At 42.0% G+C, this 22221-nt stretch overlaps 23 non-coding genes across 23 annotated transcripts; all 23 read right to left on the bottom strand.

Moving 5' to 3' along the window:
* Nucleotides 1–438: 438 nt before the first annotated feature.
* Nucleotides 439–521, bottom strand: trnal-aag (transfer RNA leucine (anticodon AAG)). Its single transcript has one exon. It is a non-coding gene; the product is annotated as a tRNA-Leu (tRNA).
* Nucleotides 522–1543: 1022 nt separating this feature from the next.
* On the bottom strand, nt 1544–1615 carry trnaq-cug (transfer RNA glutamine (anticodon CUG)). The gene has a single exon. It is a non-coding gene; the product is annotated as a tRNA-Gln (tRNA).
* Nucleotides 1616–2153: 538 nt separating this feature from the next.
* On the bottom strand, nt 2154–2236 carry trnal-aag (transfer RNA leucine (anticodon AAG)). Its single transcript has one exon. It is a non-coding gene; the product is annotated as a tRNA-Leu (tRNA).
* Nucleotides 2237–3258: 1022 nt separating this feature from the next.
* trnaq-cug (transfer RNA glutamine (anticodon CUG)) lies at nt 3259–3330 on the bottom strand. The gene has a single exon. It is a non-coding gene; the product is annotated as a tRNA-Gln (tRNA).
* Nucleotides 3331–3868: 538 nt separating this feature from the next.
* On the bottom strand, nt 3869–3951 carry trnal-aag (transfer RNA leucine (anticodon AAG)). The gene has a single exon. It is a non-coding gene; the product is annotated as a tRNA-Leu (tRNA).
* A 1022-nt stretch (nt 3952–4973) lies between these two features.
* trnaq-cug (transfer RNA glutamine (anticodon CUG)) lies at nt 4974–5045 on the bottom strand. Its single transcript has one exon. It is a non-coding gene; the product is annotated as a tRNA-Gln (tRNA).
* A 538-nt stretch (nt 5046–5583) lies between these two features.
* Nucleotides 5584–5666, bottom strand: trnal-aag (transfer RNA leucine (anticodon AAG)). The gene has a single exon. It is a non-coding gene; the product is annotated as a tRNA-Leu (tRNA).
* A 1018-nt stretch (nt 5667–6684) lies between these two features.
* On the bottom strand, nt 6685–6756 carry trnaq-cug (transfer RNA glutamine (anticodon CUG)). Its single transcript has one exon. It is a non-coding gene; the product is annotated as a tRNA-Gln (tRNA).
* Nucleotides 6757–7294: 538 nt separating this feature from the next.
* On the bottom strand, nt 7295–7377 carry trnal-aag (transfer RNA leucine (anticodon AAG)). Its single transcript has one exon. It is a non-coding gene; the product is annotated as a tRNA-Leu (tRNA).
* A 1018-nt stretch (nt 7378–8395) lies between these two features.
* Nucleotides 8396–8467, bottom strand: trnaq-cug (transfer RNA glutamine (anticodon CUG)). Its single transcript has one exon. It is a non-coding gene; the product is annotated as a tRNA-Gln (tRNA).
* A 538-nt stretch (nt 8468–9005) lies between these two features.
* trnal-aag (transfer RNA leucine (anticodon AAG)) lies at nt 9006–9088 on the bottom strand. The gene has a single exon. It is a non-coding gene; the product is annotated as a tRNA-Leu (tRNA).
* Nucleotides 9089–10110: 1022 nt separating this feature from the next.
* On the bottom strand, nt 10111–10182 carry trnaq-cug (transfer RNA glutamine (anticodon CUG)). The gene has a single exon. It is a non-coding gene; the product is annotated as a tRNA-Gln (tRNA).
* A 538-nt stretch (nt 10183–10720) lies between these two features.
* On the bottom strand, nt 10721–10803 carry trnal-aag (transfer RNA leucine (anticodon AAG)). The gene has a single exon. It is a non-coding gene; the product is annotated as a tRNA-Leu (tRNA).
* Nucleotides 10804–11806: 1003 nt separating this feature from the next.
* trnaq-cug (transfer RNA glutamine (anticodon CUG)) lies at nt 11807–11878 on the bottom strand. The gene has a single exon. It is a non-coding gene; the product is annotated as a tRNA-Gln (tRNA).
* A 538-nt stretch (nt 11879–12416) lies between these two features.
* Nucleotides 12417–12499, bottom strand: trnal-aag (transfer RNA leucine (anticodon AAG)). The gene has a single exon. It is a non-coding gene; the product is annotated as a tRNA-Leu (tRNA).
* Nucleotides 12500–13502: 1003 nt separating this feature from the next.
* trnaq-cug (transfer RNA glutamine (anticodon CUG)) lies at nt 13503–13574 on the bottom strand. Its single transcript has one exon. It is a non-coding gene; the product is annotated as a tRNA-Gln (tRNA).
* A 538-nt stretch (nt 13575–14112) lies between these two features.
* trnal-aag (transfer RNA leucine (anticodon AAG)) lies at nt 14113–14195 on the bottom strand. The gene has a single exon. It is a non-coding gene; the product is annotated as a tRNA-Leu (tRNA).
* A 1613-nt stretch (nt 14196–15808) lies between these two features.
* trnal-aag (transfer RNA leucine (anticodon AAG)) lies at nt 15809–15891 on the bottom strand. Its single transcript has one exon. It is a non-coding gene; the product is annotated as a tRNA-Leu (tRNA).
* Nucleotides 15892–16879: 988 nt separating this feature from the next.
* Nucleotides 16880–16951, bottom strand: trnaq-cug (transfer RNA glutamine (anticodon CUG)). Its single transcript has one exon. It is a non-coding gene; the product is annotated as a tRNA-Gln (tRNA).
* Nucleotides 16952–17489: 538 nt separating this feature from the next.
* trnal-aag (transfer RNA leucine (anticodon AAG)) lies at nt 17490–17572 on the bottom strand. Its single transcript has one exon. It is a non-coding gene; the product is annotated as a tRNA-Leu (tRNA).
* Nucleotides 17573–20020: 2448 nt separating this feature from the next.
* trnaq-cug (transfer RNA glutamine (anticodon CUG)) lies at nt 20021–20092 on the bottom strand. Its single transcript has one exon. It is a non-coding gene; the product is annotated as a tRNA-Gln (tRNA).
* Nucleotides 20093–20605: 513 nt separating this feature from the next.
* Nucleotides 20606–20688, bottom strand: trnal-aag (transfer RNA leucine (anticodon AAG)). Its single transcript has one exon. It is a non-coding gene; the product is annotated as a tRNA-Leu (tRNA).
* Nucleotides 20689–21710: 1022 nt separating this feature from the next.
* Nucleotides 21711–21782, bottom strand: trnaq-cug (transfer RNA glutamine (anticodon CUG)). Its single transcript has one exon. It is a non-coding gene; the product is annotated as a tRNA-Gln (tRNA).
* Nucleotides 21783–22221: the final 439 nt, after the last annotated feature.

Genomic DNA, 22221 nt, shown 5'->3' with positions numbered 1-22221 from the left:
CATGTAGCAAACTAATAAAATGTCAATACAAGGCGGTTTGGGTACATCTAAGCACTGTGTCACTTTTATCTCAGTGTGTGATGTTCATTGCATCTATCCAGATGCAATGTAACTTGTATAACATCAAAATCTATGGATTTGGCCAATAGAGTCAGTCTCAAATGGACTCTCATTAGTGATTATAGGGCATAGATGAAAGACTACCTTTGATACGTAACTAGTGGGGTGCCAAAGCCATGCTCCTTGAGCTCCACAGCCCTGCTTGCTTGTCAGCTATCCGTGCTTTACCCACTGCTCCTGCACTTTCTGTCTGATTGAACACACCTTATCCAGGTAAGCAGTCTTGGAGAATAGGTGGTTCCCCACCTCTGACGAATGTGGAAGAATGGATCCAATGTGTTTTCCAAGTGTCAGCTGTTGTCCTTAAAAAACAACATTTGTCAGAAGTGGGATTTGAACCCACGCCTCCAGGAGAGACTGCGACCTTAACGCAGCGCCTTAGACCGCTCGGCCATCCTGACAACAGAACAGGCTTGGTTTGGTACTCCAAAAAAAATGTGCAAAGACAGCATTTAGATTAGGCGTAATTATTGTAAATCAAATGTGCAAATTCGTCATCAGCCTATCTCTTTATCAGTTTATTGCTACCCTGGGCATCAGTGATGGATGCGTGAAGTATGGTATGTCTCAGGCAAAAAAGAGCTTGTTGATTAAGCCACTACACACCTGTCAGCTGGTATTGGTGTTCTTCTGCCCTTTACTGGCAAGACATCAATTCATAGAGCTTTAACATATACATTCAGTTTTTCAGCAAACTCCAGAAAAGGTAAACAGTATCCAAATATTGCATTAAATTAATTGAACCACGTCATTTGGTAGAGTACTAGAGTCATTGAATGGAGCATAAGAGAAAGAACAGTTGCCAAAGTTGCCTGCATTTATTGCACATTAAAACCTGAGAACAGCAAGCCAGCTTAAAGGTCCAGCTGGTTTTATTCATTCTACACTATAACAGGTCCCACCGTGATTTGAACTCAGATTGCTGGATTCATAGTCCAGAGTGCTTACCTATACACCAGGGAATCTCCAGATGCTGCCAAATGAAGCAAGTGTGCACTGGAAAAGTGAACAGTGTTACACAGACACTATTTTTAATATATTTCAAATACTAACCCTTATGACAAAAATAAGGAAGCACTTGAAAACTAGGGTAGGGTTATAAAAGAGGAATTGGGGATTGTGTCTGGGATCGCACTTCATGCCCAAACTTGAATGGAATGCCCAAAATGTGTTTTTAGCATTATGTGACAGAGATCAACAAGGATACTTAGCTAAGAGTGTGTTTATTTTAAACCATCGTGCAGGCTTGGCCTCATTTCTGTGCCGGTATCAGTTTGTTTAGACTTGTCATGAGTGTTTAGTGCACATAGTATTCTGTTTCTGGAACAAGATGAGCTCCATGACAATGCCACTGTGAGTCTCCCAGTTGGTGGAGTAACCGAGTCACTCATTGCATCAAGAAAAGCTACAACCTTCCAACAGTAGGTCCCACCAAGATTTGAACTCGGATCGCTGGATTCAGAGTCCAGAGTGCTCACCTTTACACCATGGAACCTTTCCACATTGCTAGCTTAATGTTGTTGAACAGGTTCTTCCACACAATTTGATTCATTTCATTATTGTCTCCAACTTGACAACTTGGAGATTTGGCTGATCATGTAGCAAACTAAAAAAATGTCAATACAAGGCGGTTTGGGTACATCTAAGCACTGTGTCACTTTTATCTCAGTGTGTGATGTTCATTGCATCTATCCAGATGCAATGTAACTTGTATAACATCAAAATCTATGGATTTGGCCAATAGAGTCAGTCTCAAATGGACTCTCATTAGTGATTATAGGGCATAGATGAAAGACTACCTTTGATACGTAACTAGTGGGGTGCCAAAGCCATGCTCCTTGAGCTCCACAGCCCTGCTTGCTTGTCAGCTATCCGTGCTTTAGCCACTGCTCCTGCACTTTCTGTCTGATTGAACACACCTTATCCAGGTAAGCAGTCTTGGAGAATAGGTGGTTCCCCACCTCTGACGAATGTGGAAGAATGGATCCAATGTGTTTTCCAAGTGTCAGCTGTTGTACTTAAAAAACAACATTTGTCAGAAGTGGGATTCGAACCCACGCCTCCAGGAGAGACTGCAATCTTAACGCAGCACCTTAGACCGCTCGGCCATCCTGACAACAGAACAGGCTTGGTTCGGTACTCCGAAAAAAATGCGCAAAGACAGCATTTAGATTAGGCGTAATTATTGTAAATCAAATGTGCAAACTCGTCATCAGCCTATCTCTTTATCAGTTTATTGCTACCCTGGCCATCAGTGATGGATGCGTGAAGTATGGTATGTCTCAGGCAAAAAAGTGCTTGTTGATTAAGCCACTACACACCTGTCAGCTGGTATTGGTGTTCTTCTGCCCTTTACTGGCAAGACATCAATTCATAGAGCTTTAACATATACATTCAGTTTTTCAGCAAACTCCAGAAAAGGTACCCAGTATCCAAATATTGCATTAAATTAATTGAACCACGTCATTTGGTAGAGTACTAGAGTCATTGAATGGAGCATAAGAGAAAGAACTGTTGCCAAAGTTGCCTGCATTTATTGCACATTAAAACCTGAGAACAGCAAGCCAGCTTAAAGGTCCAGCTGGTTTTATTCATTCTACACTATAACAGGTCCCATCGTGATTTGAACTCAGATTGCTGGATTCATAGTCCAGAGTGCTTACCTATACACCAGGGAATCTCCAGATGCTTCCAAATGAAGCAAGTGTGCACTGGAAAATTGAACAGTGTTACACAGACACTAGTTTTAATATATTTCAAATACTAACCCTTATGACAAAAATAAGGAAGCACTTGAAAACTAGGGTAGGGTTATAAAAGAGGAATTGGGGATTGTGTCTGGGATCGCACTTCATGCCCAAACTTGAATGGAATGCCCAAAATGTGTTTTTAGCATTATGTGAAAGAGATCAGCAAGGATATTAAGCTTCTAGTGTGTTTATTTTAAACCATCGTGCAGGCTTGGCCTCATTTCTGTGCCGGTATCAGTTTTTTTAGACTTGTCATGAGTGTTTAGTGCACATAGTATTCTGTTTCTGGAACAAGATGAGCTCCATGACAATGCCACTGTGAGTCTCCCAGTTGGTGGAGTAACCGAGTCACTCATTTCATCGAGAAAAGCTACAACCTGCCAACAGTAGGTCCCACCGAGATTTGAACTCGGATCGCTGGATTCAGAGTCCAGAGTGCTCACCATTACACCACGGAACCTTTCCACATTGCTAGCTTAATGTTGTTGAACAGGTTCTTCCACACAATTTGATTCATTTCATTATTGTCTCAAAATTGACAACTTGGAGATTTGGCTGATCATGTAGCAAACTAAAAAAATGTCAATATTAGGCGGTTTGGGTACATCTAAGCACTGTGTCACTTTTATCTCAGTGTGTGATATTCATTGCATCTATCCAGATGCACTGTAACTTGTATAACATCAAAATCTATGGATTTGGCCAATAGAGTCAGTCTCAAATGGACTCTCATTAGTGATTATAGGGCATAGATGAAAGACTACCTTTGATACGTAACTAGTGGGGTGCCAAAGCCATGCTCCTTGAGCTCCACAGCCCTGCTTGCTTGTCAGCTATCCGTGCTTTACCCACTGCTCCTGCACTTTCTGTCTGATTGAACACACCTTATCCAGGTAAGCAGTCTTGGAGAATAGGTGGTTCCCCACCTCTGACGAATGTGGAAGAATGGATCCAATGTGTTTTCCAAGTGTCAGCTGTTGTCCTTAAAAAACAACATTTGTCAGAAGTGGGATTTGAACCCACGCCTCCAGGAGAGACTGCGACCTTAACGCAGCGCCTTAGACCGCTCGGCCATCCTGACAACAGAACAGGCTTGGTTTGGTACTCCAAAAAAAATGTGCAAAGACAGCATTTAGATTAGGCGTAATTATTGTAAATCAAATGTGCAAATTCGTCATCAGCCTATCTCTTTATCAGTTTATTGCTACCCTGGGCATCAGTGATGGATGCGTGAAGTATGGTATGTCTCAGGCAAAAAAGAGCTTGTTGATTAAGCCACTACACACCTGTCAGCTGGTATTGGTGTTCTTCTGCCCTTTACTGGCAAGACATCAATTCATAGAGCTTTAACATATACATTCAGTTTTTCAGCAAACTCCAGAAAAGGTAAACAGTATCCAAATATTGCATTAAATTAATTGAACCACGTCATTTGGTAGAGTACTAGAGTCATTGAATGGAGCATAAGAGAAAGAACAGTTGCCAAAGTTGCCTGCATTTATTGCACATTAAAACCTGAGAACAGCAAGCCAGCTTAAAGGTCCAGCTGGTTTTATTCATTCTACACTATAACAGGTCCCACCGTGATTTGAACTCAGATTGCTGGATTCATAGTCCAGAGTGCTTACCTATACACCAGGGAATCTCCAGATGCTGCCAAATGAAGCAAGTGTGCACTGGAAAAGTGAACAGTGTTACACAGACACTATTTTTAATATATTTCAAATACTAACCCTTATGACAAAAATAAGGAAGCACTTGAAAACTAGGGTAGGGTTATAAAAGAGGAATTGGGGATTGTGTCTGGGATCGCACTTCATGCCCAAACTTGAATGGAATGCCCAAAATGTGTTTTTAGCATTATGTGACAGAGATCAACAAGGATACTTAGCTAAGAGTGTGTTTATTTTAAACCATCGTGCAGGCTTGGCCTCATTTCTGTGCCGGTATCAGTTTGTTTAGACTTGTCATGAGTGTTTAGTGCACATAGTATTCTGTTTCTGGAACAAGATGAGCTCCATGACAATGCCACTGTGAGTCTCCCAGTTGGTGGAGTAACCGAGTCACTCATTGCATCAAGAAAAGCTACAACCTTCCAACAGTAGGTCCCACCAAGATTTGAACTCGGATCGCTGGATTCAGAGTCCAGAGTGCTCACCTTTACACCATGGAACCTTTCCACATTGCTAGCTTAATGTTGTTGAACAGGTTCTTCCACACAATTTGATTCATTTCATTATTGTCTCCAACTTGACAACTTGGAGATTTGGCTGATCATGTAGCAAACTAAAAAAATGTCAATACAAGGCGGTTTGGGTACATCTAAGCACTGTGTCACTTTTATCTCAGTGTGTGATGTTCATTGCATCTATCCAGATGCAATGTAACTTGTATAACATCAAAATCTATGGATTTGGCCAATAGAGTCAGTCTCAAATGGACTCTCTTTAGTGATTATAGGGCATAGATGAAAGACTACCTTTGATACGTAACTAGTGGGGTGCCAAAGCCATGCTCCTTGAGCTCCACAGCCCTGCTTGCTTGTCAGCTATCCGTGCTTTAGCCACTGCTCCTGCACTTTCTGTCTGATTGAACACACCTTATCCAGGTAAGCAGTCTTGGAGAATAGGTGGTTCCCCACCTCTGACGAATGTGGAAGAATGGATCCAATGTGTTTTCCAAGTGTCAGCTGTTGTACTTAAAAAACAACATTTGTCAGAAGTGGGATTCGAACCCACGCCTCCAGGAGAGACTGCAATCTTAACGCAGCACCTTAGACCGCTCGGCCATCCTGACAACAGAACAGGCTTGGTTCGGTACTCCGAAAAAAATGCGCAAAGACAGCATTTAGATTAGGCGTAATTATTGTCAAATGTGCAAACTCGTCATCAGCCTATCTCTTTATCAGTTTATTGCTACCCTGGCCATCAGTGATGGATGCGTGAAGTATGGTATGTCTCAGGCAAAAAAGTGCTTGTTGATTAAGCCACTACACACCTGTCAGCTGGTATTGGTGTTCTTCTGCCCTTTACTGGCAAGACATCAATTCATAGAGCTTTAACATATACATTCAGTTTTTCAGCAAACTCCAGAAAAGGTACCCAGTATCCAAATATTGCATTAAATTAATTGAACCACGTCATTTGGTAGAGTACTAGAGTCATTGAATGGAGCATAAGAGAAAGAACTGTTGCCAAAGTTGCCTGCATTTATTGCACATTAAAACCTGAGAACAGCAAGCCAGCTTAAAGGTCCAGCTGGTTTTATTCATTCTACACTATAACAGGTCCCATCGTGATTTGAACTCAGATTGCTGGATTCATAGTCCAGAGTGCTTACCTATACACCAGGGAATCTCCAGATGCTTCCAAATGAAGCAAGTGTGCACTGGAAAATTGAACAGTGTTACACAGACACTAGTTTTAATATATTTCAAATACTAACCCTTATGACAAAAATAAGGAAGCACTTGAAAACTAGGGTAGGGTTATAAAAGAGGAATTGGGGATTGTGTCTGGGATCGCACTTCATGCCCAAACTTGAATGGAATGCCCAAAATGTGTTTTTAGCATTATGTGACAGAGATCAACAAGGATCCTTAGCTAAGAGTGTGTTTATTTTAAACCATCGTGCAGGCTTGGCCTCATTTCTGTGCCGGTATCAGTTTGTTTAGACTTGTCATGAGTGTTTAGTGCACATAGTATTCTGTTTCTGGAACAAGATGAGCTCCATGACAATGCCACTGTGAGTCTCCCAGTTGGTGGAGTAACCGAGTCACTCATTGCATCAAGAAAAGCTACAACCTTCCAACAGTAGGTCCCACCAAGATTTGAACTCGGATCGCTGGATTCAGAGTCCAGAGTGCTCACCTTTACACCATGGAACCTTTCCACATTGCTAGCTTAATGTTGTTGAACAGGTTCTTCCACACAATTTGATTCATTTCATTATTGTCTCCAACTTGACAACTTGGAGATTTGGCTGATCATGTAGCAAACTAAAAAAATGTCAATACAAGGCGGTTTGGGTACATCTAAGCACTGTGTCACTTTTATCTCAGTGTGTGATGTTCATTGCATCTATCCAGATGCAATGTAACTTGTATAACATCAAAATCTATGGATTTGGCCAATAGAGTCAGTCTCAAATGGACTCTCATTAGTGATTATAGGGCATAGATGAAAGACTACCTTTGATACGTAACTAGTGTGGTGCCAAAGCCATGCTCCTTGAGCTCCACAGCCCTGCTTGCTTGTCAGCTATCCGTGCTTTAGCCACTGCTCCTGCACTTTCTGTCTGATTGAACACACCTTATCCAGGTAAGCAGTCTTGGAGAATAGGTGGTTCCCCACCTCTGACGAATGTGGAAGAATGGATCCAATGTGTTTTCCAAGTGTCAGCTGTTGTACTTAAAAAACAACATTTGTCAGAAGTGGGATTCGAACCCACGCCTCCAGGAGAGACTGCAATCTTAACGCAGCACCTTAGACCGCTCGGCCATCCTGACAACAGAACAGGCTTGGTTCGGTACTCCGAAAAAAATGCGCAAAGACAGCATTTAGATTAGGCGTAATTATTGTCAAATGTGCAAACTCGTCATCAGCCTATCTCTTTATCAGTTTATTGCTACCCTGGCCATCAGTGATGGATGCGTGAAGTATGGTATGTCTCAGGCAAAAAAGTGCTTGTTGATTAAGCCACTACACACCTGTCAGCTGGTATTGGTGTTCTTCTGCCCTTTACTGGCAAGACATCAATTCATAGAGCTTTAACATATACATTCAGTTTTTCAGCAAACTCCAGAAAAGGTACCCAGTATCCAAATATTGCATTAAATTAATTGAACCACGTCATTTGGTAGAGTACTAGAGTCATTGAATGGAGCATAAGAGAAAGAACTGTTGCCAAAGTTGCCTGCATTTATTGCACATTAAAACCTGAGAACAGCAAGCCAGCTTAAAGGTCCAGCTGGTTTTATTCATTCTACACTATAACAGGTCCCATCGTGATTTGAACTCAGATTGCTGGATTCATAGTCCAGAGTGCTTACCTATACACCAGGGAATCTCCAGATGCTTCCAAATGAAGCAAGTGTGCACTGGAAAATTGAACAGTGTTACACAGACACTAGTTTTAATATATTTCAAATACTAACCCTTATGACAAAAATAAGGAAGCACTTGAAAACTAGGGTAGGGTTATAAAAGAGGAATTGGGGATTGTGTCTGGGATCGCACTTCATGCCCAAACTTGAATGGAATGCCCAAAATGTGTTTTTAGCATTATGTGACAGAGATCAACAAGGATACTTAGCTAAGAGTGTGTTTATTTTAAACCATCGTGCAGGCTTGGCCTCATTTCTGTGCCGGTATCAGTTTGTTTAGACTTGTCATGAGTGTTTAGTGCACATAGTATTCTGTTTCTGGAACAAGATGAGCTCCATGACAATGCCACTGTGAGTCTCCCAGTTGGTGGAGTAACCGAGTCACTCATTGCATCAAGAAAAGCTACAACCTTCCAACAGTAGGTCCCACCAAGATTTGAACTCGGATCGCTGGATTCAGAGTCCAGAGTGCTCACCTTTACACCATGGAACCTTTCCACATTGCTAGCTTAATGTTGTTGAACAGGTTCTTCCACACAATTTGATTCATTTCATTATTGTCTCCAACTTGACAACTTGGAGATTTGGCTGATCATGTAGCAAACTAAAAAAATGTCAATACAAGGCGGTTTGGGTACATCTAAGCACTGTGTCACTTTTATCTCAGTGTGTGATGTTCATTGCATCTATCCAGATGCAATGTAACTTGTATAACATCAAAATCTATGGATTTGGCCAATAGAGTCAGTCTCAAATGGACTCTCATTAGTGATTATAGGGCATAGATGAAAGACTACCTTTGATACGTAACTAGTGTGGTGCCAAAGCCATGCTCCTTGAGCTCCACAGCCCTGCTTGCTTGTCAGCTATCCGTGCTTTAGCCACTGCTCCTGCACTTTCTGTCTGATTGAACACACCTTATCCAGGTAAGCAGTCTTGGAGAATAGGTGGTTCCCCACCTCTGACGAATGTGGAAGAATGGATCCAATGTGTTTTCCAAGTGTCAGCTGTTGTACTTAAAAAACAACATTTGTCAGAAGTGGGATTCGAACCCACGCCTCCAGGAGAGACTGCAATCTTAACGCAGCACCTTAGACCGCTCGGCCATCCTGACAACAGAACAGGCTTGGTTCGGTACTCCGAAAAAAATGCGCAAAGACAGCATTTAGATTAGGCGTAATTATTGTAAATCAAATGTGCAAACTCGTCATCAGCCTATCTCTTTATCAGTTTATTGCTACCCTGGCCATCAGTGATGGATGCGTGAAGTATGGTATGTCTCAGGCAAAAAAGTGCTTGTTGATTAAGCCACTACACACCTGTCAGCTGGTATTGGTGTTCTTCTGCCCTTTACTGGCAAGACATCAATTCATAGAGCTTTAACATATACATTCAGTTTTTCAGCAAACTCCAGAAAAGGTACCCAGTATCCAAATATTGCATTAAATTAATTGAACCACGTCATTTGGTAGAGTACTAGAGTCATTGAATGGAGCATAAGAGAAAGAACTGTTGCCAAAGTTGCCTGCATTTATTGCACATTAAAACCTGAGAACAGCAAGCCAGCTTAAAGGTCCAGCTGGTTTTATTCATTCTACACTATAACAGGTCCCATCGTGATTTGAACTCAGATTGCTGGATTCATAGTCCAGAGTGCTTACCTATACACCAGGGAATCTCCAGATGCTTCCAAATGAAGCAAGTGTGCACTGGAAAATTGAACAGTGTTACACAGACACTAGTTTTAATATATTTCAAATACTAACCCTTATGACAAAAATAAGGAAGCACTTGAAAACTAGGGTAGGGTTATAAAAGAGGAATTGGGGATTGTGTCTGGGATCGCACTTCATGCCCAAACTTGAATGGAATGCCCAAAATGTGTTTTTAGCATTATGTGAAAGAGATCAGCAAGGATATTAAGCTTATAGTGTGTTTATTTTAAACCATCGTGCAGGCTTGGCCTCATTTCTGTGCCGGTATAAGTTTTTTTAGACTTGTCATGAGTGTTTAGTGCACATAGTATTCTGTTTCTGGAACAAGATGAGCTCCATGACAATGCCACTGTGAGTCTCCCAGTTGGTGGAGTAACCGAGTCACTCATTTCATCGAGAAAAGCTACAACCTGCCAACATTAGGTCCCACCGAGATTTGAACTCGGATCGCTGGATTCAGAGTCCAGAGTGCTCACCATTACACCACGGAACCTTTCCACATTGCTAGCTTAATGTTGTTGAACAGGTTCTTCCACACAATTTGATTCATTTCATTATTGTCTCCAAATTGACAACTTGGAGATTTGGCTGATCATGTAGCAAACTAAAAAAATGTCAATATTAGGCGGTTTGGGTACATCTAAGCACTGTGTCACTTTTATCTCAGTGTGTGATATTCATTGCATCTATCCAGATGCACTGTAACTTGTATAACATCAAAATCTATGGATTTGGCCAATAGAGTCAGTCTCAAATGGACTCTCATTAGTGATTATAGGGCATAGATGAAAGACTACCTTTGATACGTAACTAGAGGGGTGCCAAAGCCATGCTCCTTGAGCTCCACAGCCCTGCTTGCTTGTCAGCTATCCGTGCTTTACCCACTGCTCCTGCACTTTCTGTCTGATTGAACACACCTTATCCAGGTAAGCAGTCTTGGAGAATAGGTGGTTCCCCACCTCTGACGAATGTGGAAGAATGGATCCAATGTGTTTTCCAAGTGTCAGCTGTTGTCCTTAAAAAACAACATTTGTCAGAAGTGGGATTCGAACCCACGCCTCCAGGAGAGACTGCGACCTTAACGCAGCGCCTTAGACCGCTCGGCCATCCTGACAACAGAACAGGCTTGGTTTGGTACTCCGAAAAAAATGCGCAAAGACAGCATTTAGATTAGGCGTAATTATTGTAAATCAAATGTGCAAACTCGTCATCAGCCTATCTCTTTATCAGTTTATTGCTACCCTGGCCATCAGTGATGGATGCGTGAAGTATGGTATGTCTCAGGCAAAAAAGAGCTTGTTGATTAAGCCACTACACACCTGTCAGCTGGTATTGGTGTTCTTCTGCCCTTTACTGGCAAGACATTATTTCATAGAGCTTTAACATATACATTCAGTTTTTCAGCAAACTCCAGAAAAGGTAAACAGTATCCAAATATTGCATTATATTAATTGAACCACGGCATTTGGTAGAGTACTAAAGTCATTGAATGGAGCATAAGAGAAAGAACTGTTGCCAAAGTTGCCTGCATTTATTGCACATTAAAACCTGAGAACAGCAAGCCAGCTTAAAGGTCCAGCTGGTTTTATTCATTCTACACTATAACAGGTCCCATCGTGATTTGAACTCAGATTGCTGGATTCATAGTCCAGAGTGCTTACCTATACACCAGGGAATCTCCAGATGCTGCCAAATGAAGCAAGTGTGCACTGGAAAAGTGAACAGTGTTACACAGACACTAGTTTTAATATATTTCAAATACTAACCCTTATGACAAAAATAAGGAAGCACTTGAAAACTAGGGTAGGGTTATAAAAGAGGAATTGGGAATTTTGTCTGGGATCGCACTTCATGCCCAAAATGTGTTTTTAGCATTATGTGACAGAAATCAGCAAGGATATTTAGCTAAGAGTGTGTTTATTTTAAACCATTGTGCAGGCTTGGCCTCATTTCTGTGCCGGTATCAGTTTTTTTAGACTTGTCATGAGTGTTTAGTGCACATAGTATTCTGTTTCTGGAACAAGATGAGCTCCATGACAATGCCACTGTGAGTCTCCCAGTTGGTGGAGTAACTGAGTCACTCATTGCATTGAGAAAAGCTACAACCTGCCAACAGTAGGTCCCACCAAGATTTGAACTCGGATCGCTGGATTCAGAGTCCAGAGTGCTCACCTTTACACCATGGAACCTTTCCACATTGCTAGCTTAATGTTGTTGAACAGGTTCTTCCACACAATTTGATTCATTTCATTATTGTCTCCAACTTGACAACTTGGAGATTTGGCTGATCATGTAGCAAACTAAAAAAATGTCAATACAAGGCGGTTTGGGTACATCTAAGCACTGTGTCACTTTTATCTCAGTGTGTGATATTCATTGCATCTATCCAGATGCACTGTAACTTGTATAACATCAAAATCTATGGATTTGGCCAATAGAGTCAGTCTCAAATGGACTCTCATTAGTGATTATAGGGCATAGATGAAAGACTACCTTTGATACGTAACTAGAGGGGTGCCAAAGCCATGCTCCTTGAGCTCTACAGCTCTGCTTGCTTGTCAGCTATCCGTGCTTTAGCCACTGCTCCTGCACTTTCTGTCTGATTGAACACATCTTATCCAGGTAAGCAGTCTTGGAGAATAGGTGGTTCCCCACCTCTGACGAATGTGGAAGAATGGATCCAATGTGTTTTCCAAGTGTCAGCTGTTGTACTTAAAAAACAACATTTGTCAGAAGTGGGATTCGAACCCACGCCTCCAGGAGAGACTGCAACCTTAACGCAGCGCCTTAGACCGCTCGGCCATCCTGACAACAGAACAGGCTTGGTTCGGTACTCCGAAAAAAATGCGCAAAGACAGCATTTAGATTAGGCGTAATTATTGTAAATCAAATGTGCAAACTCGTCATCAGCCTATCTCTTTATCAGTTTATTGCTACCCTGGCCATCAGTGATGGATGCGTGAAGTATGGTATGTCTCAGGCAAAAAAGTGCTTGTTGATTAAGCCACTACACACCTGTCAGCTGGTATTGGTATTCTTCTGCCCTTTACTGGCAAGACATCAATTCATAGAGCTTTAACATATACATTCAGTTTTTCAGCAAACTCCAGAAAAGGTAAACAGTATCCAAATATTGCATTAAATTAATTGAACCACGTCATTTGGTAGAGTACTAGAGTCATTGAATGGAGCATAAGAGAAAGAACAGTTGCCAAAGTTGCCTGCATTTATTGCACATTAAAACCTGAGAACAGCAAGCCAGCTTAAAGGTCCAGCTGGTTTTATTCATTCTACACTATAACAGGTCCCACTGTGATTTGAACTCAGATTGCTGGATTCATAGTCCAGAGTGCTTACCTATACACCAGGGAATCTCCAGATGCTGCCAAATGAAGCAAGTGTGCACTGGAAAAGTGAACAGTGTTACACAGACACTAGTTTTAATATATTTCAAATACTAACCCTTATGACAAAAATAAGGAAGCACTTGAAAACTAGGGTAGGGTTATAAAAGAGGAATTGGGGATTGTGTCTGGGATCGCACTTCATGCCCAAAATGTGTTTTTAGCATTATGTGACAGAATTCAGCAAGGATATTTAGCTAAGAGTGTGTTTATTTTAAACCATTGTGCAGGCTTGGCCTCATTTCTGTGCCGGTATCAGTTTTTTTAGACTTGTCATGAGTGTTTAGTGCACATAGTATTCTGTTTCTGGAACAAGATGAGCTCCATGACAATGCCACTGTGAGTCTCCCAGTTGGTGGAGTAACTGAGTCACTCATTGCATTGAGAAAAGCTACAACCTGCCAACAGTAGGTCCCACCGAGATTTGAACTCGGATCGCTGGATTCAGAGTCCAGAGTGCTCACCATTACACCATGGAACCTTTCCACATTGCTAGCTTAATGTTGTTGAACAGGTTCTTCCACACAATTTGAGTCATTTCATTATTGTCTCCAACTTGACAACTTGGAGATTTGGCTGATCATGTAGCAAACTAAAAAAATGTCAATACAAGGCGGTTTGGGTACATCTAAGCACTGTGTCACTTTTATCTCAGTGTGTGATATTCATTGCATCTATCCAGATGCACTGTAACTTGTATAACATCAAAATCTATGGATTTGGCCAATAGAGTCAGTCTCAAATGGACTCTCATTAGTGATTATAGGGCATAGATGAAAGACTACCTTTGATACGTAACTAGAGGGGTGCCAAAGCCATGCTCCTTGAGCTCTACAGCCCTGCTTGCTTGTCAGCTATCCGTGCTTTACCCACTGCTCCTGCACTTTCTGTCTGATTGAACACACCTTATCCAGGTAAGCAGTCTTGGAGAATAGGTGGTTCCCCACCTCTGACGAATGTGGAAGAATGGATCCAATGTGTTTTCCAAGTGTCAGCTGTTGTACTTAAAAAACAACATTTGTCAGAAGTGGGATTCGAACCCACGCCTCCAGGAGAGACTGCAACCTTAACGCAGCGCCTTAGACCGCTCGGCCATCCTGACAACAGAACAGGCTTGGTTCGGTACTCCGAAAAAAATGCGCAAAGACAGCATTTAGATTAGGCGTAATTATTGTAAATCAAATGTGCAAACTCGTCATCAGCCTATCTCTTTATCAGTTTATTGCTACCCTGGCCATCAGTGATGGATGCGTGAAGTATGGTATGTCTCAGGCAAAAAAGTGCTTGTTGATTAAGCCACTACACACCTGTCAGCTGGTATTGGTGTTCTTCTGCCCTATACTGGCAAGACATCAATTCATAGAGCTTTAACATATACATTCAGTTTTTCAGCAAACTCCAGAAAAGGTACCCAGTATCCAAATATTGCATTAAATTAATTGAACCACGTCATTTGGTAGAGTACTAGAGTCATTGAATGGAGCATAAGAGAAAGAACAGTTGCCAAAGTTGCCTGCATTTATTGCACTTTAAAACCTGAGAACAGCAAGCCAGCTTAAAGGTCCAGCTGGTTTTATTCATTCTACACTATAACAGGTCCCACCCTGATTTGAACTCAGATTGCTGGATTCATAGTCCAGAGTGCTTACCTATACACCAGGGAATCTCCAGATGCTGCCAAATGAAGCAAGTGTGCACTGGAAAAGTGAACAGTGTTACACAGACACTAGTTTTAATATATTTCAAATACTAACCCTTATGACAAAAATAAGGAAGCACTTGAAAACTAGGGTAGGGTTATAAAAGAGGAATTGGGGATTGTGTCTGGGATCGCACTTCATGCCCAAAATGTTTTTTTAGCATTATGTGACAGAGATCAGCAAGGATATTTAGCTAAGAGTGTGTTCATTTTAAACCATCGTGCAGGCTTGGCCTCATTTCTGTGCCGGTATCAGTTTTTTTAGACTTGTCATGAGTGTTTAGTGCACATAGTATTCTGTTTCTGGAACAAGATGAGCTCCATGACAATGCCACTGTGAGTCTCCCAGTTGGTGGAGTAACCGAGTCACTCATTGCATCGAGAAAAGCTACAACCTGCCAACAGTAGGTCCCACCGAGCTTTGAACTCGGATCGCTGTATTCAGAGTCCAGAGTGCTCACCATTATACCATGGAACCTTTCCACATTGCTAGCTTAATGTTGTTGAACAGGTTCTTCCACACAATTTGATTCGTTTCATTATTGTCTCCAACTTGACAACTTGGAGATTTGGCTGATCATGTAGCAAACTAATAAAATGTCAATACAAGGCGGTTTGGGTACATCTAAGCATTGTGTCACTTTTATCTCAGTGTGTGATGTTCATTGCATCTATCCAGATGCAATGTAACTTGTATAACATCAAAATCTATGGATTTGGCCAATAGAGTCAGTCTCAAATGGACTCTCATTAGTGATTATAGGGCATAGATGAAAGACTACCTTTGATACGTAACTAGTGGGGTGCCAAAGCCATGCTCCTTGAGCTCCACAGCCCTGCTTGCTTGTCAGCTATCCGTGCTTTACCCACTGCTCCTGCACTTTCTGTCTGATTGAACACACCTTATCCAGGTAAGCAGTCTTGGAGAATAGGTGGTTCCCCACCTCTGACGAATGTGGAAGAATGGATCCAATGTGTTTTCCAAGTGTCAGCTGTTGTCCTTAAAAAACAACATTTGTCAGAAGTGGGATTTGAACCCACGCCTCCAGGAGAGACTGCGACCTTAACGCAGCGCCTTAGACCGCTCGGCCATCCTGACAACAGAACAGGCTTGGTTTGGTACTCCAAAAAAAAATGCGCAAAGACAGCATTTAGATTAGGCGTAATTATTGTAAATCAAATGTGCAAACTCGTCATCAGCCTATCTCTTTATCGGTTTATTGCTACCCTGGCCATTAGTGATGGATGCGTGAAGTATGGTATGTCTCAGGCAAAAAAGAGCTTGTTGATTAAGACACCACACACCTGTCAGCTGGTATTGGTGTTCTTCTGCCCTTTACTGGCAAGACATCAATTCACAGAGCTTTAACATATACATTCAGTTTTTCAGCAAACTCCAGAAAAGGTAACCAGTATCCAAATATTGCATTATATTAATTGAACCACGTCATTTGGTAGAGTACTAAAGTCATTGAATGGAGCATAAGAGAAAGAACTGTTGCCAAAGTTGCCTGCATTTATTGCACATTAAAACCTGAGAACAGCAAGCCAGCTTAAAGGTCCAGCTGGTTTTATTTATTCTACAGTATAACAGGTCCCATCGTGATTTGAACTCAGATTGCTGGATTCATAGTCCAAAGTGCTTACCTATACACCAGGGAATCTCCAGATGCTGCCAAATGAAGCAAGTGTGCACTGGAAAAGTGAACAGTGTTACACAGACACTATTTTTAATATATTTCAAATACTAACCCTTATGACAAAAATAAGGAAGCACTTGAAAACTAGGGTAGGGTTATAAAAGAGGAATTGGGGATTGTGTGTGGGATCGCACTTCATGCCCAAAATGTGTTTTTAGCATTATGTGACAGAGATCAGCAAGGATTATTATTTTAAACCATCGTGCAGGCTTGGCGTCATTTCTGTGCCGGTATCAGTTTTTTTGGAATTGTCATGAGTGTTTAGTGCACATAGTATTCTGTTTCTTGAACAAGATGAGCTCCATGACAATGCCACTGTGAGTCTCCCAGTTGGTGGAGTAACCGAGTCATTCATTGGATCGAGGAAAGCTACAACCTGCCAACAGTAGGTCCCACCGAGATTTGAACTCGGATCGCTGGATTCAGAGTCCAGAGTGCTCACCATTACACCATGGAACCTTTCCACATTGCTAGCTTAATGTTGTTGAACAAGTTCTTCCACACAATTTGATTCATTTCATTATTGTCTCCAACTTGACAACTTGGAGATTTGGCTGATCATGTAGCAAACTAAAAAAATGTCAATACGAGGCGGTTTGGGTACATCTAAGCACTGTGTCACTTTTATCTCAGTGTGTGATGTTCATTGCATCTATCCAGATGCAATGTAACTTGTATAACATCAAAATCTATGGATTTGGCCAATAGAGTCAGTCTCAAATGGACTCTCATTAGTGATTATAGGGCATAGATGAAAGACTACCTTTGATACGTAACTAGTGGAGTGCCAAAGCCATGCTCCTTGAGCTACACAGCCCTGCTTGCTTGTCAGCTATCCGTGCTTTACCCATTGCTCCTGCACTTTCTGTCTGATTGAACACACCTTATCCAGGTAAGCAGTCTTGGAGAATAGGTGGTTCCCTACCTCTGACGAATGTGGAAGAATGGATCCAATGTGTTTTCCAAGTGTCAGCTGTTGTCCTTAAAAAACAACATTTGTCAGAAGTGGGATTCCAACCCACGCCTCCAGGAGAGACTGCGACCTTAACGCAGCGCCTTAGACCGCTCGGCCATCCTGACAACAGAACAGGCTTGGTTTGGTACTCCAAAAAAAATGCGCAAAGACAGCATTTAGATTAGGCGTAATTATTGTAAATCAAAAGTGCAAACTCGTCATCAGCCTATCTCTTTATCAGTTTATTGAAGTTGCAACTGGATTCTGGACTTCCTGACTGGGAGACCCCAGTCAGTCCGGATCGGGAACAACATCTCCAGCACCACCACACTGAGCACTGGAGCCCCTCAGGGCTTTGTGCTCAGCTCTCTGCTGTTCACTCTGCTGACGCACGACTGTGTAGCAATGCACAGCTCAAACCACATAGTCAAGTTTGCTGATGACACGACCGTGGTGGGTCTAATCAGCAAGAACGACGAGTCAGCCTACAGAGAGGAGGTGCAACGTGCAACGATTAACAGCCTGGTGTGGAGCAAACAACCTGTCTCTGAACGTTGACAAAACTAAAGAGATGGTTGTGGACTTCAGGAGAGCACAGGGTGACCATTCTCCATTGATCATCGATGGATCCTCAGTGGAGATAGTCAAGAGCACCAAATTCCTTGGTGTTCATCTGGCGGACAACCTCACCTGGTCAGTCAACACCAGCTCCATCACCAAGAAGGCCCAGCAGCGTCTCTACTTCCTGAGAAGGCTGAGGAAAGCCCATCTCCCTCCCCCCATCCTGACCATGTTCTACAGAGGGACCATTGAGAGCATCCTGAGCAGCTGCATCACTGCCTGGTTTGGGAACTGCACCGTCGCGGATCGCAAGACCCTACAGAGGATAGTGAGGACAGCTGAGAAGATCATCGGAGTCTCTCTGCCCTCTATCATGCACATTTACACCACACGCTGCATCCGCAAAGCCAACAGCATTGTGGACGACCCCACACACCCATCACACACACTCTTCACACTCCTGCCATCAGGAAAGAGGTTCCGAAGCATTCGGGCCACCACATCCAGACTATGCAACAGTTTTTTCCCACAAGCCATCAGGCTCCTCAACACACAGAACTGAAATAGAACTTAAACACACTGCAAACCGAACTCAGCACATTCTCATCACTCACTACTCATCTCATTCCACCACCACTTATTTATTATTTATTTACTTTTATCATTCTACATTTACTGCACTACACTGTTTACCTGCTGTTTTTTTTTTTGCACATTCCAATGCAATTGCACTTTTTTTACATGCTGGACATTTAAATGCACTATACCGTTTACATGCTGCTCTTTTTTTTAACACCCCTAGCACACTTAACTGAACTGTACTGTACTGTAAAATAGTATACAGTAGGTTTACTGGTCGGCACTGTCTTGGGTCTTGTGTCTTGTGTCCTGTCCTGTGTTACTTGTGTTGTCTGTCTACACTGTCCGTCTGTACTGTTTTTTCGTCTGCACTGTTTGCACTTGGTTGCACTCGATGCACTTTATTATAGCTTGTGTTGTTTGTAGCACCTTGGTTCTTGGAGAAACGTTATCTCGTTTCTACTGTGTACTGTGTACCACTGTGTATAGTAGAAATGACAATAAAAGCCACTTGACTTGACTTGACTTGACTTGCTACCCTGGCCATCAGTGATGGATGCGTGAAGTATGGTATGTCTCAGGCAAAAAAGAGCTTGTTGATTAAGCCACTACACACCTGTCAGCTGGTATTGGTGTTGTTCTGCCCTTTACTGGCAAGACATCAATTCATAGAGCTTTAACATATACATTCAGTTTTTCAGCAAACTCCAGAAAAGGTAACCAGTATCCAAATATTGCATTATATTAATTGAACCACGTCATTTGGTAGAGTACTAGAGTCAATGAATGGAGCATAAGAGAAAGAACTGTTGCCAAAGTTGCCTGCATTTATTGCACATTAAAACCTGAGAACAGCAAGCCAGCTTAAAGGTCCAGCTGGTTTTATTCATTCTACACTATAACAGGTCCCATCCTGATTTGAACTCAGATTGCTGGATTCATAGTCCAGAGTGCTTACCTATACACCAGGGAATCTCCAGATGCTGCCAAATGAAGCAAGTGTGCACAGGAAAAGTGAACAGTGTTACACAGACACTAGTTTTAATATATTTCAAATACTAACCCTTATGACAAAAATAAGGAAGCACTTGAAAACTAGGGTAGGGTTATAAAAGAGGAATTGGGGATTGTGTCTGGCATCGCACTTCATGCCCAAACTTGAATGGAATGCCCAAAATGTGTTTTTAGCATTATGTGACAGAGATCAGCAAGGATACTTAGCTAAGAGTGTGTTTATTTTAAACCATCGTGCAGGCTTGGCCTCATTTCTGTGCCGGTTTCAGTTTTTTTAGACTTGTCATGAGTGTTTAGTGCACATAGTATTCTGTTTCTGGAACAAGATGAGCTCCATGACAATCCCACTGTGAGTCTCCCAGTTGGTGGAGTAACCGAGTCAATCATTGCATCGAGAAAAGCTACAACCTGCCAACAGTAGGTCCCACCGAGATTTGAACTCGGATCGCTGGATTCAGAGTCCAGAGTGCTCACCATTACACCATGGAACCTTTCCACATTGCTAGCTTTATGTTGTTGAACAGGTTCTTCCACACAATTTGATTCATTTCATTATTGTCTCCAACTTGACAACTTGAAGATTTGGCTGATCATGTAGCAAACTAAAAAAATGTCAATACGGGGCGGTTCGGGTACATCTAAGCACTGTGTCACTTTTATCTCAGTGTGTGATGTTCATTGCATCTATCCAGATGCACTGTAACTTGTATAACATGAAAATCTATGGATTTGGCCAATAGAGTCAGTCTCAAATAGACTCTCATTAGTGATTATAGGGCATAGATGAAAGACTACCTTTGATACGTAACTAGAGGGGTGCCAAAGCCATGCTCCTTGAGCTCCACAGCCCTGCTTGCTTGTCAGCTATCCGTGCTTTACCCACTGCTTCTGCACTTTCTGTCTGATTGAACACACCTTAGGTGATTCCCCACCTCTGACGAATGTGGAAGAATGGATCCAATGTGTTTTCCAAGTGTCAGCTGTTGTCCTTAAAAAACAACATTTGTCAGAAGTGGGATTTGAACCCACGCCTCCAGGAGAGACTGCGACCTTAACGCAGCGCCTTAGACCGCTCGGCCATCCTGACAACAGAACAGGCTTGGTTTGGTACTCCAAAAAAAATGCGCAAAGACAGCATTTAGATTAGGCGTAATTATTGTAAATCAAATGTGCAAACTCGTCATCAGCCTATCTCTTTATCGGTTTATTGCTACCCTGGCCATCAGTGATGGATGCGTGAAGTATGGTATGTCTCAGGCAAAAAAGAGCTTGTTGATTAAGACACTACACACCTGTCAGCTGGTATTGGTGTTCTTCTGCCCTTTACTGGCAAGACATCAATTCATAGAGCTTTAACATATACATTCAGTTTTTCAGCAAACTCCAGAAAAGGTAACCAGTATCCAAATATTGCATTATATTAATTGAACCACTTCATTTGGTAGAGTACTAAAGTCATTGAATGGAGCATAAGAGAAAGAACTGTTGCCAAAGTTGCCTGCATTTATTGCACATTAAAACCTGAGAACAGCAAGCCAGCTTAAAGGTCCAGCTGGTTTTATTTATTCTACAGTATAACAGGTCCCATCGTGATTTGAACTCAGATTGCTGGATTCATAGTCCAGAGTGCTTACCTATACACCAGGGAATCTCCAGATGCTGCCAAATGAAGCAAGTGTGCACTGGAAAAGTGAACAGTGTTACACAGACACTATTTTTAATATATTTCAAATACTAACCCTTATGACAAAAATAAGGAAGCACTTGAAAACTAGGGTAGGGTTATAAAAGAGGAATTGGGGATTGTGTCTGGGATCGCACTTCATGCCCAAACTTGAATGGAATGCCCAAAATGTGTTTTTAGCATTATGTGACAGAGATCAGCAAGGATACTTAGCTAAGAGTGTGTTTATTTTAAACCATCGTGCAGGCTTGGCCTCATTTCTGTGCCGGTTTCAGTTTTTTTAGACTTGTCATGAGTGTTTAGTGCACATAGTATTCTGTTTCTGGAACAAGATGAGCTCCATGACAATGCCACTGTGAGTCTCCCAGTTGGTGGAGTAACCGAGTCAATCATTGTATCGAGAAAAGCTACAACCTGCCAACAGTAGGTCCCACCGAGATTTGAACTCGGATCGCTGGATTCAGAGTCCAGAGTGCTCACCATTACACCATGGAACCTTTCCACATTGCTAGCTTTATGTTGTTGAACAGGTTCTTCCACACAATTTGATTCATTTCATTATTGTCTCCAACTTGACAACTTGGAGATTTGGCTGATCATGTAGCAAACTAAAAAAATGTCAATACGAGGCAGTTTGGGTACATCTAAGCACTGTGTCACTTTTATCTCAGTGTGTGATGTTCATTGCATCTATCCAGATGCACTGTAACTTGTATAACATGAAAATCTATGGATTTGGCCAATAGAGTCAGTCTCAAATAGACTCTCATTAGTGATTATAGGGCATAGATGAAAGACTACCTTTGATACGTAACTAGAGGGGTGCCAAAGCCATGCTCCTTGAGCTCCACAGCCCTGCTTGCTTGTCAGCTATCCGTGCTTTACCCACTGCTTCTGCACTTTCTGTCTGATTGAACACACCTTAGGTGATTCCCC

Source organism: Channa argus, unplaced genomic scaffold (assembly GCF_033026475.1).
Source record: "Channa argus isolate prfri unplaced genomic scaffold, Channa argus male v1.0 Contig031, whole genome shotgun sequence".
Lineage (NCBI taxonomy): Eukaryota > Metazoa > Chordata > Actinopteri > Anabantiformes > Channidae > Channa > Channa argus.
Note: the sequence above shows the minus strand (reverse complement) of the source record. Positions and strands in the feature narration are given on the sequence as shown.